The sequence below is a fragment of the Mus musculus genome, chromosome 14 (assembly GCF_000001635.26).
Source record: "Mus musculus strain C57BL/6J chromosome 14, GRCm38.p6 C57BL/6J".
NCBI lineage: Eukaryota > Metazoa > Chordata > Mammalia > Rodentia > Muridae > Mus > Mus musculus.
In genome coordinates, this window is record NC_000080.6 from 35,886,260 (window position 1) to 35,899,522 (window position 13,263).

A 13,263-nucleotide genomic window follows, 5' to 3' on the forward strand; every position below is an offset into this window, starting at 1 on the left:
GCGTCTAATCATTTACTTCCTAAACTATTCTCTATTTGCTTGGGAATTTGTTTATACCTGCAATGTACTAATTGACACTAGAAATGCAAAGATAGCTAAGGTGTTTTGTCCACCATTCAGCATCCTAACAGTGAACTGACATGAATTACAACCAACATTGTATTGGAGAAAATGAAGCTGGTATGAGGGCTCAGTATGATATGCTTTTGTTCCTCTGATTCACTTCACTGCAGTCTTATATTTATTTAATTTTATTTTTTATTGTCTTTATTTAGTTGGCTTTGATAGCTGTGTATTCAGATTTTGTTCATAAGCCACAGGATTTTATACTCCTTTGAAGAGATGCTTAACTCTGCTTTAGTTGTTTTGAGAGATTGCTTCTAAATCTCATGCCCAGGTAACACAGATGAGTTTCAAATAAGAAGTCAGAGGCTAAGATCTCATTGGTTTTTTTCCTATACTCTGGGCCTGACAATGTCCTCACCCAGTCCCAACAGCAGAGAGTAGATCAGGAGAAGCTTGGATGCTATTTTTACCCTTCTGTGGTACAATAGCATCTGAAACTAGGGATGGAGAGGAAGGCTCCAGAAACTTCAAGAAGACAGCCTTAGGGATGTCAGCACTGCCTGTAGTATCAGTGAACTATACTTTGGATGACACCACTGCCCAACTGTATTAAGGGACTCCACCTGGCATGCAGCTAGATGAAGAGTTGGCTGCTCCTGATACCTGCCTCCAGAGCCTGAGTGCTCATTGATCCTATACTAAACCCTGCCTACTATACTTAAAGAATGAAGAAGCAAATTGGTAGGTTGGAAAGATGGCTCAGTCATTAAAGGATAGGCTCACTACCAAAATGATAAGAAGAAAAGAGGTGCTATCAAAGAAGAGGAATGTAGAGCAGGTCCTCTGTGCTGTGGGAGGGATATGACTGAAAGGAAAATATCTCACTTGCTCCCTCTTCCTGGAAGTTCTTGCTATTTCCTGTAACTGTGTCTGTTGGTGTTGTCCACATTAACTCCCTGAATTGGATGGTTTAATATTGATGATGATGAAAGGGAGGACAAACAGATTCCTGAAGATTCAACTTCTTTGGCCAGCTTTCTGGAATTCTTTTACTAGCTACTCTTCAACAGAATTATTTGAAAATTAGTTCTTGCTATAAAAATAAAACTTCTCTAATTTAATTGGAGGCACCAGAGGGCTTTTTTAATTTAATAGCAACCCACCCCCAAACACTGGTTGCTATTGGTGTTTGAGTGATTATAGGAAGACATCTAAATAGAGGCAGAGTGGTCTTCCTTCCAGTGAACACTTAGCACCCAGTTGGAGATGGAATTAATGTTCATGTTGGTAATCTTATTTGGTTTACAAAACCTATCAACCAGTGATAAGACATTCTCCATGTCTGAGAGATGTTAAGACTGAAGTTTCGGGAGTCAACGCTTGAATCAAGACAGAGTTTCATTGGCTTTAAATCAGATGGTACTGGGACTGTTTTTATCTCCCAAAGGCCAATTTACCTCTCATTTGCACACATGACAGAGACTCCTTCAGTTAATATTTAGAATTAAGGTTCTTTCTTGTTAGAATTTGACAAGTCATTTAGGGACAAGTGGCTATGGCCCTGCAGCCTCAAACTAAAGTTCCTTTGTTGGTTAATTCTTTTTCATCTCAATATATTTTAGTGGTTGGGTTGTGTTTAAGATGTAGGTCTTTTATGAAGATTTGATGATGGAAGTTTCTAGTTTCTGTGAGCTTTCATTATTGCTGATATAGAATTGCTATTTTCTAGACTTTTTCAGATGTATTAATTCATGTTCTGCCAATTTAAAGAAGGAAACACCATTGCTGAGGCTGGTGCTATATCATACCTGCAGACTTTCTTGCATTTGTCTAGACCCAGCTACCATAGGAAAGGTACCCAGTGCACAAAAGAGAATATTTTCATAGGAAAATGCCCATATCCCAAATTAAAATATGCATTTCTGTTTTTTGTTATTATTTGTTATTTTTTTCTTTCTTCATTCAACAATTGTGTCAATCTGCCTGAGAGACAAAAGTGGACACAAAATGGTTCTAGAAATTATAATGTTTCAGAGGGCTATAATACCTCAGACACATAGTGGGTTTTGTTGTTGTTACTGCTACACGTTCATCCAACATTTTACAAATTGAATCCCCTCTATGCACTGTTTGTAATAATACAGAAGAAATTATTTATTTTCTATTGTAGTGTTTTAGATCCATTTTATTTCCCGATGCCAGCAGTAAAAGGTATCTTGATTTCCATGGTATTTCCAAGGACCTTCATACGAATATGCAGTCCTTAAATTTGGAAAGCATGGACTATGCAAATGCTGTTACGTTTTCTAGTCCTTGCCTCTTAAGATTATTTTTTAAATATTAATATGCAGATAGAAGTAATAAAAATTCTACAGAGAGAGTTAAAAGGCTATTCTTCCCATCCTTGTCACCTTATCCTAATCAAACCCTGAAAACTTGTTAGATTAATACAACTAAGTGTCCAGCTTTGATGTAGGAAATTTAAAATATGGATTTAATAAGGTAAGACATAGCCCAGCCGAGGATTCCATTGGGAAAAGTCTAAGTGGAAGTAAAACATCACACCTGTGCAGTCTTTTGGAGCTGGAGGGGGGGAGAAGCCTCTCCAAGGAGCTGATCTGTCTGCAATCACAGTCCCTCCACTCAGAGCCAAGTGCCCTCATCAGGCACCTAGGCATCAAAAAGCAATGAGGCCCTAATTAAGGAGCTGCTGCTTTTCTCAAGGAGGTCTGGGCTGTTGCCATTTCAGACCTCATGCACAGAGTTCATCTGAAGGGGGCAAGTCATCCTGGAAGTTTTAATTCCCAGCCAAAACGCAGCATGACTGGACCCTCTACACTGCTAATTGTATTCACTGAGACAAAAATGTCCAGGTACCAGGGAAGGCCCGTGTAGAGTCTTCTCCCAAGTTTTGAGGGGGGAGGACCCCATTGCCTATAACTGAGTAACTGATATGGATACTCATGCCAAGGAACATGTCTAGGAAAAACTAGCAGAAGAGAGACCCTTCTCTTCAAACCAATTGATTTCTCAACAACAACATGAAAATTGAAGTTAAAATTTCAATGGAACTCCAGCTCATGCAAGGCTCCAGCAGCAGCACTGGGGAAGAAGGCAAACACCTGCTAATAAGTGCAGTTCTCATCATGAGCCTGGGTTTTCAAGATTTTAAAAAGTGTGTGTGTGTGTGTGTGTGTGTGTGTGTGTGTGTGTGTGTTTGTGTGTGTGTGAGCCTGAATGACAATTTTTTAAATTGGAGAAGAAGATGGAAACTGTGGAGGTTGTTAAAGATAGAATTTCTTGCTGAGACACACTGTCAAATTTTTCATTATATCCATTTCAAGGCAAGCATTTATTACCTTTTCAGGGACTATATATCTCCTGTAATGTTCTAACTGTGCTTTGCCTCTTAATTACCTGTAGAATTTGAATTTAAACCAAGCAAAAGACTGCTATCTACTCCAGCTTCCCATGATGGTTTCCATGGTAACTAAAGGGGTCTCCTCCCGGTTGGATGGACTGGAAGATCTGCTTCCTACAGCATACACTGAATAGTTTAGATTTATTTCCTTCACTTCACTGAAAGCACAGAAGGAAAGCACCTGAAAGTTCAATGACCCCTGTCAGATTTCTATGGAACCCACTCTCAGCTGTTATATCTACTTTCCTTGATGAGTCATTGGGGACAGACCTTTGGTGGTTAGCTTCTCCCCAAACAGTGGAGTTGGACGGCTTTTATCAGCATCATGATCCTACATGGGCAAATCTGTTGTGTAGTTCCTTCTCTTGACTCAATTCTCTACACTAGAGGTTGGGTGCCTCTATGTTCGGGGAGCAAGAAGGAAGAGTAAGTTCCTCCTCTGATTCCAGGACACACCTACAGGCAATTGTTTTTTGTTTTTGTTTTTTTTTTTTTCCTTTTTAAAAAATTAGGTATTTTCTTCATTTACATTTCAAATGCTATCCCCAAAGTCCCCTATACCCTCCCCCCAACTCCCGTATCCACCCACTTCTTGGCCCTGGTGTTCCCCTGTACTGAGGCATATAAAGTCTGCAAGACCAAGGGGCCTCTCTTCCCAATGATGGCCGACTAGGCCATCTTCTGATACATACGCAGCTAGAGACACGAGCTCTGGGGATACTGGTTAGTTCATATTGTTGTTCCACCTGTAGGGTTGCAGACCCCTTTAGCTCCTTGGGTACTTTCTCTAGCTCCTTCATTGAGGGCTCCAGGTAATTGTTAAAGATAATTTTAACAGCCGGGCATGGTGGTGCATGCCTTTAATCCCAGAACTCAGGAGGCAGAGTCAGGCGGATTTCTGAGTTCAAGACCAGCCTGGTCTACAAAGTGAGTTCCAGGACAGCCAGGGCTATACAGAGAAACCCTGTCTTGGAAAACAAAAACAAAACAAACAAACAAACAAACAAAAAGGTAATTTTAATATGAAGTAGCACTTTGCTAAATATACCTGGAATCCAAGCCCAATTCTATAGCCAGTTCATTCCTACCAATTGAAGCAAAAGTAACCAAAAAGTAAAGTTGTACATGGGCATTTCATTAGATATCTTTGTCAGCAAAATTCAGTAGTTCTAAAGTCACATTCTGCACAAAGAGAAAATGAATGCAGAAGAAACAAGTTTGCAGACAATAATTCAGTGAGAATGATGATTCCTTGGCCTTGTGTGATCTGCAAGGGAAGTCTTGAAGGCTTCTGAGCTATACCATCAGTAGTCATTGAGCTTGTGAAGGATAGATATGGGAAGGGAATGTAGAATGCTCTCCATGGCCCCTGAGACTCAGCAAGCTGAATAAACTAGATGTGTTTCTTCTATACCTCAAACACCAGAATTCTTCTTATCCTGCCCCAGTGTTTTCTAACAACCATACCTGGTTTAAAGCTAAGGAAAGGCCAACATCTTAGTCTTGGTACAAACCATCTCATAATAATTAAAGCAAGTCAGATGGAGATCATGGAGAATTGTCCAAGTTACAGGGATGATAGTAGGTGGCCAGAGTCGAGAATGTTTACTTTTGTTTGTCCCCTCAGCTTAATACTCAGTAGGCTTCTAGCTTAGTCCCTAGGCTACAACAAGCCCCCTAACTTAGCTTGGTCTATGTTCATAGGGTTCAAACTGAACCACCCTGAGATGTTCACATGACTTCAGGAGTTTGCAAAGTGGTAAAGATGAAAAACAATTTAATCATTGAGATTTGTAAAAAGATCCCCTTTGGCAGATCCTTTCACAAGGAAGGCTTAGAGACCCATGGGGACTAGTGGGCATAAAGACAGAGAGTAGTATCCTAAACTGAGAGTTAAACCAGTCTTGTATCTGCCACTCTTGGTTCTTCTCTCCTTATATAACTGTCCGAATATAAAGATTTCAGTAGGGGCTTCTGTTCACTAAGGTTTAGACTTCAGTGTTCTTGTGGCCCACTTTAATGTCTTCCATTTGGGTTGTTACTCTAAGGGAATTCAAAACAATATAATTTTATTAAAGGTTGGCTGGAGCCTAGCAGTTTGTCTTATATGCTACAGCCACTGTGATGGCATTGCCAGAATCCCATTGTTGGGAGCCGCCCCCACATTCGCCGTTACAAGATGGCGCTGACATCCTGTGTTCTAAGTGGTAAACAAATAATCTGCGCATGTGCCAAGGGTATCTTATGACTACTTGTGCTCTGCCTTCCCCGTGACGTCAACTCGGCCGATGGGCTGCAGCCAATCAGGGAGTGACACGTCCGAGGCGAAGGAGAATGCTCCTTAAGAGGGACGGGGTTTCGTTTTCTCGCTCTCTTGCTTCTTGCTCTCTTGCTTCTTGCTCTCTTGCTTCCTGCACCCTGGCTCCTGAAGATGTAAGAATAAAGCTTTGCCGCAGAAGATTCTGGTCTGTGGTGTTCTTCCTGGCCGGTCGTGAGAACGCGTCTAATAACAATTGGTGCCGAATTCCGGGACGAGAAAAAACTCGGGACTGGCGCAAGGAAGATCCCTCATTCCAGAACCAGAACTGCGGGTCGCGGTAATAAAGGTTCCCGTAAAGCAGACTGTTAAGAAGGATTCAACTGTATGAATTCAGAACTTTTCAGCTGGGGAACGAGAGTACCAGTGAGTACAGCTTTACGAGGTAAGTCCGATCTTGAACTTTCTAACGAAATTCAAGACAGTCTATCAGAAGTAAAGTGGAATATGTTTGGCCTTGAATTTTTTCTGGTGTTAGGAGCCCTTTTGTTCCTTTTCACATGTTATCAAGTGATTAAGATAGGGCTGAAAATTCTAGAGGAAATTCAGGACAAGCTATCAGAAGTAAAGCGGGGAGAGAGAGTAGGAGCAAAGAGAAAATATGGTACACAAAATAAGCGTACAGGCCTTTCCACGGGTCTTGAACCCGAGGAAAAGTTAAGGTTAGGTAGGAATACCTGGAGAGAGATTAGAAGAAAAAGAGGAAAAAGGGAAAAGAAGAAAGATCAATTAGCGGAGGTCTCTAGGAAAAGGAGCCTGTGCTCATCGCTGGATGGGCTCGGGGAGCCAGCTCTTAGTAGCTCTGAAGCAGGTGAAGAATCCTCCTCTGAGGAAACAGACTGGGAGGAAGAAGCAGCCCATTACCAGCCAGCTAATTGGTCAAGAAAAAAGCCAAAAGCGGCTGGCGAAGGCCAGTTTGCTGATTGGCCTCAGGGCAGTCGGCTTCAAGGTCCGCCCTATGCGGAGTCCCCGCCCTGCGTAGTGCGTCAGCAATGCGCAGAGAGGCAGTGCGCAGAGAGGCAGTGCGCAGACTCATTCATTCCCAGAGAGGAACAAAGGAAAATACAACAGGCATTTCCGGTCTTTGAAGGAGCCGAGGGTGGGCGTGTCCACGCTCCGGTAGAATACTTACAAATTAAGGAAATTGCGGAGTCGGTTCGTAAATACGGAACCAATGCTAATTTTACCTTGGTGCAGTTAGACAGGCTCGCCGGCATGGCACTAACTCCTGCTGACTGGCAAACGGTTGTAAAAGCCGCTCTCCCTAGTATGGGCAAATATATGGAATGGAGAGCGCTTTGGCACGAAGCTGCACAAGCGCAGGCCCGAGCAAACGCAGCTGCTTTGACTCCAGAGCAGAGAGATTGGACTTTTGACTTGTTAACGGGTCAGGGAGCTTATTCTGCTGATCAGACAAACTACCATTGGGGAGCTTATGCCCAGATTTCTTCCACGGCTATTAGGGCCTGGAAGGCGCTCTCTCGAGCAGGTGAAACCACTGGTCAGTTAACAAAGATAATCCAGGGACCTCAGGAATCCTTCTCAGATTTTGTGGCCAGAATGACAGAGGCAGCAGAGCGTATTTTTGGAGAGTCAGAGCAAGCTGCGCCTCTGATAGAACAGCTAATCTATGAGCAAGCCACAAAGGAGTGCCGAGCGGCCATAGCCCCAAGAAAGAACAAAGGCTTACAAGACTGGCTCAGGGTCTGTCGAGAGCTTGGGGGACCTCTCACCAATGCAGGCTTAGCGGCCGCCATCCTCCAATCTCAGAACCGCTCCATGAGCAGAAATAATCAGAGGACATGTTTTAACTGCGGAAAGCCTGGGCATTTTAAGAAAGATTGCAGAGCTCCAGATAAACAGGGAGGGACTCTCACTCTTTGCTCTAAGTGTGGCAAGGGTTATCATAGAGCTGACCAGTGTCGCTCTGTGAGGGATATAAAGGGCAGAATTCTTCCCCCACCTGATAGTCAATCAGCTTATGTGCCAAAAAACGGGTCATCGGGCCCTCGGTCCCAGGGCCCTCAAAGATATGGGAACCGGTTTGTCAGGACCCAGGAAGCAGTCAGAGAGGCGACCCAGGAAGACCCACAAGGGTGGACCTGCGTGCCGCCTCCGACTTCCTATTAATGCCTCAAATGAGTATTCAGCCGGTGCCAGTGGAGCCTATACCATCCTTGCCCCCGGGAACCATGGGCCTTATTCTCGGCCGAGGTTCACTCACCTTGCAGGGCTTAGTAGTCCACCCTGGAGTTATGGATTGTCAACATTCCCCTGAAATACAGGTCCTGTGCTCAAGCCCTAAGGGCGTTTTTTCTATTAGTAAAGGAGATAGGATAGCTCAGCTGCTGCTCCTCCCTGATAATACCAGGGAGAAATCTGCAGGACCTGAGATAAAGAAAATGGGCTCCTCAGGAAATGATTCTGCCTATTTGGTTGTATCTTTAAATGATAGACCTAAGCTCCGCCTTAAGATTAATGGAAAAGAGTTTGAAGGCATCCTTGATACCGGAGCAGATAAAAGTATAATTTCTACACATTGGTGGCCCAAAGCATGGCCCACCACAGAGTCATCTCATTCATTACAGGGCCTAGGTTATCAATCATGTCCCACTATAAGCTCCGTTGCCTTGACGTGGGAATCCTCTGAAGGGCAGCAAGGGAAATTCATACCTTATGTGCTCCCACTCCCGGTTAACCTCTGGGGAAGGGATATTATGCAGCATTTGGGCCTTATTTTGTCCAATGAAAACGCCCCATCAGGAGGGTATTCAGCTAAAGCAAAAAATATCATGGCAAAGATGGGTTATAAAGAAGGAAAAGGGTTAGGACATCAAGAACAGGGAAGGATAGAGCCCATCTCACCTAATGGAAACCAAGACAGACAGGGTCTGGGTTTTCCTTAGCGGCCATTGGGGCAGCACGACCCATACCATGGAAAACAGGGGACCCAGTGTGGGTTCCTCAATGGCACCTATCCTCTGAAAAACTAGAAGCTGTGATTCAACTGGTAGAGGAACAATTAAAACTAGGCCATATTGAACCCTCTACCTCACCTTGGAATACTCCAATTTTTGTAATTAAGAAAAAGTCAGGAAAGTGGAGACTGCTCCATGACCTCAGAGCCATTAATGAGCAAATGAACTTATTTGGCCCAGTACAGAGGGGTCTCCCTGTACTTTCCGCCTTACCACGTGGCTGGAATTTAATTATTATAGATATTAAAGATTGTTTCTTTTCTATACCTTTGTGTCCAAGGGATAGGCCCAGATTTGCCTTTACCATCCCCTCTATTAATCACATGGAACCTGATAAGAGGTATCAATGGAAGGTCTTACCACAGGGAATGTCCAATAGTCCTACAATGTGCCAACTTTATGTACAAGAAGCTCTTTTGCCAGTGAGGGAACAATTCCCCTCTTTAATTTTGCTCCTTTACATGGATGACATCCTCCTGTGCCATAAAGACCTTACCATGCTACAAAAGGCATATCCTTTTCTACTTAAAACTTTAAGTCAGTGGGGTTTACAGATAGCCACAGAAAAGGTCCAAATTTCTGATACAGGACAATTCTTGGGCTCTGTGGTGTCCCCAGATAAGATTGTGCCCCAAAAGGTAGAGATAAGAAGAGATCACCTCCATACCTTAAATGATTTTCAAAAGCTGTTGGGAGATATTAATTGGCTCAGACCTTTTTTAAAGATTCCTTCCGCTGAGTTAAGGCCTTTGTTTAGTATTTTAGAAGGAGATCCTCATATCTCCTCCCCTAGGACTCTTACTCTAGCTGCTAACCAGGCCTTACAAAAAGTGGAAAATGCCTTACAGAATGCACAATTACAACGTATTGAGGATTCGCAGCCTTTCAGTTTGTGTGTCTTTAAGACAGCACAATTGCCAACTGCAGTTTTGTGGCAGAATGGGCCATTGTTGTGGATCCATCCAAACGTATCCCCAGCTTATACGTCTCAAAAATTCCAACAGTTCTGCCGTCAGATGGACGTAACCCACCTGACTGGACTTCCATACAACCCTCAAGGACAGGGTATTGTTGAGCGTGCGCATCGCACCCTCAAAGCCTATCTTATAAAACAGAAGAGGGGAATTGAAGAGATTTTACCCCGAGCACCAAGAGTGTCGGTGTCTTTGGCACTCTTTACACTCAATTTTTTAAATATTGATGTTCATGGCCATACTGCGGCTGAACGTCATTGTTCAGAGCCAGATAGGCCCAATGAGATGGTTAAATGGAAAAATGTCCTTGATAATAAATGGTATGGCCCGGATCCTATTTTGATAAGATCCAGGGGAGCTATCTGTGTTTTCCCACAGAATGAAGACAACCCATTTTGGGTACCAGAAAGACTCACCCGAAAAATCCAGACTGACCAAGGGAATACTAATGTCCCTCGTCTTGGTGATGTCCAGGGCGTCAATAATAAAGAGAGAGCAGCGTTGGGGGATAATGTCGACATTTCCACTCCCAATGACGGTGATGTATAATGCTCAAGTATTCTCCTGCTTTTTTACCACTAACTAGGAACTGGGTTTGGCCTTAATTCAGACAGCCTTGGCTCTGTCTGGACAGGTCCAGATGACTGACACCATTAACACTTTGTCAGCCTCAGTGACTACAGTCATAGATGAACAGGCCTCAGCTAATGTCAAGATACAGAGAGGTCTCATGCTGGTTAATCAACTCATAGATCTTGTCCAGAAACAACTAGATGTATTATGGCAAATAGCTCAGCTGGGGTGTAAACAAAAGTTTCCGGGATTGTGTGTTACTTCCATTCAGTATGTTAAATTTACTAGGGCAGCTAATTTGTCAAAAAGTCTTTTTCAGTATATGTTACAGAATTGGATGGCTGAATTTGAACAGATCCTTCGGGAATTGAGACTTCAGGTCAACTCCACGCGCTTGGACCTGTCCCTGACCAAAGGATTACCCAATTGGATCTCCTCAGCATTTTCTTTCTTTAAAAAATGGGTGGGATTAATATTATTTGGAGATACACTTTGCTGTGGATTAGTGTTGCTTCTTTGATTGGTCTGTAAGCTTAAGGCCTAAACTAGGAGAGACAAGGTGGTTATTGCCCAGGCGCTTGCAGGACTAGAACATGGAGCTCCCCCTGATATATGGTTATCTATGCTTAGGCAATAGGTCGCTGGCCACTCAGCTCTTATATCCCATGAGGCTAGACTCATTGCACGGGATAGAGTGAGTGTGCTTCAGCAGCCCGAGAGAGTTGCAAGGCTAAGCACTGCAATGGAAAGGCTCTGCGGCATATATGAGCCTATTCTAGGGAGACATGTCATCTTTCATGAAGGTTCAGTGTCCTAGTTCCCTTCCCCCAGGCAAAACGACACGGGAGCAGGTCAGGGTTGCTCTGGGTAAAAGCCAGTAAGCCTAAGAGCTAATCCTGTACATGGCTCCTTTACCTACACACTGGGGATTTGACCTCTATCTCCACTCTCATTAATATGGGTGGCCTATTTGCTCTTATTAAAAGGATAGGGGGAGATGTTGGGAGCCGCCCCCACATTCGCCGTTACAAGATGGCGCTGACATCCTGTGTTCTAAGTGGTAAACAAATAATCTGCGCATGTGCCAAGGGTATCTTATGACTACTTGTGCTCTGCCTTCCCCGTGACGTCAACTCGGCCGATGGGCTGCAGCCAATCAGGGAGTGACACGTCCGAGGCGAAGGAGAATGCTCCTTAAGAGGGACGGGGTTTCGTTTTCTCGCTCTCTTGCTTCTTGCTCTCTTGCTTCTTGCTCTCTTGCTTCCTGCACCCTGGCTCCTGAAGATGTAAGAATAAAGCTTTGCCGCAGAAGATTCTGGTCTGTGGTGTTCTTCCTGGCCGGTCGTGAGAACGCGTCTAATAACATCCCATGATAGAAGGGACTTGTGTAGATACTCACATGTGTGTGATGCAAATGGATGGTCAGTCCTGCAGCAGCCATGGCGAGGTTCCCAGGGCTTCTCATGATGCTTCTCATTCTACTGCAGGGTTGATACTTTTAAGGCATGTTTTTAAGTCCAATGACTTTGTTAATACTTCCTTTAATGTTAAGGACAAGTAATGCAACTTATTTCATCATTTTTGAGTAAGTTGTTATTATTTTGCCTTTTTATAGATTACAGTTATATCTTTAGTTATATTATTTCTTCTCTTCATATATATATATGTATATGTATATATATATACACATACATAATATATATATTCTTTCTTTTTCAAATCCATGGTGTCTCTCTTGCTCTCTCTCTCTCTCTCTCTCTCTCTCTCTCTCTCTCTCTCTCTCTCTCTCATATATTCATACACACATACCCCACACCCCAATTGTCTATCCAACACCAAATGGTCAGAATTGTCAGCCCAAAAAACATGCATACAAGCAATATTATACAGACTGAACAAAGCATGTTAACCTTACATATTTAGGAATAGTTAATTTTTTTTAAGTGACAGGAACCATCTTGCTCATGCATGTACCTGAAAGAACTAGGGAAGAGTTCTCTCTGAAAGGCTAGCACTATCAACAGTGGAAGAGATGGAGACCCAGTTCCAGGTTGACACCCTCATTATCTTAATTATTTAGGGGCCTCAACTCAGGTAAAACTGTGACACTGGAGTCAACACAGAGAGGAAATTTTAGACAAGTCAATTAGAGCAAAGTTTTTTCTTTCTTTCATATATACATATGTATATCACTGTTAAGAGTTCCTCAAAAGAACCATACAGCACACTGAGCATGGGCATGGGATTCTTAAGTGAGACTCATAACTTACAGTTAAAAGAGTTAGAAGACAAAGGATAAAGTTAGCATTGGTTATTTTTGAGAATGACTGAAAACAGTTTTACCATAACTACTTGGATTAAAAAAAAATCAGGTACACAGCAAGAACTATTTCATCTTTAATTTTGCTCTGCTCTTTATTTCATCTTGTGAAAAAGGAGTTATTTTGTTAATAGAAGTAGACTTTTAGGTCGATGCCACAACAATGAACTATTGAGACAGCCTGCTTATGAATTAAAAACAAGTTTATCCAATTCCATGTTTCTGGAGGTTCAAGTCCAAAGTCAGGGAGTCCATCAACTTTGGCGTCTGGTCAGAGTGTCAAGTCAGAGCAGGACCTTTATGTGTTCAAGTGAATGGTCACATTTTGAACATACAGGCACAGACAGACCAAGAGATTGCAGTACCTTTTGAGGGCAATCTATAGTAGCCTAAGGACTTCACATCAGTTCCAGTTTCCACCTCCTGGAGGCCACAGAACCTCTAAGTAACTGATGGAGCCCTTAGCACATGGATCTTGAAGAGACACTGTCCATATTCAAATAATAGCATCAGGTAGCAAGGCTGTGTGTGGAAGCATCCCAACACCACACAGTTAATAAAATATGGATGGAACTTCTGTCTGATTCCAAAGTGCTTGTTCCTGATACTAAATT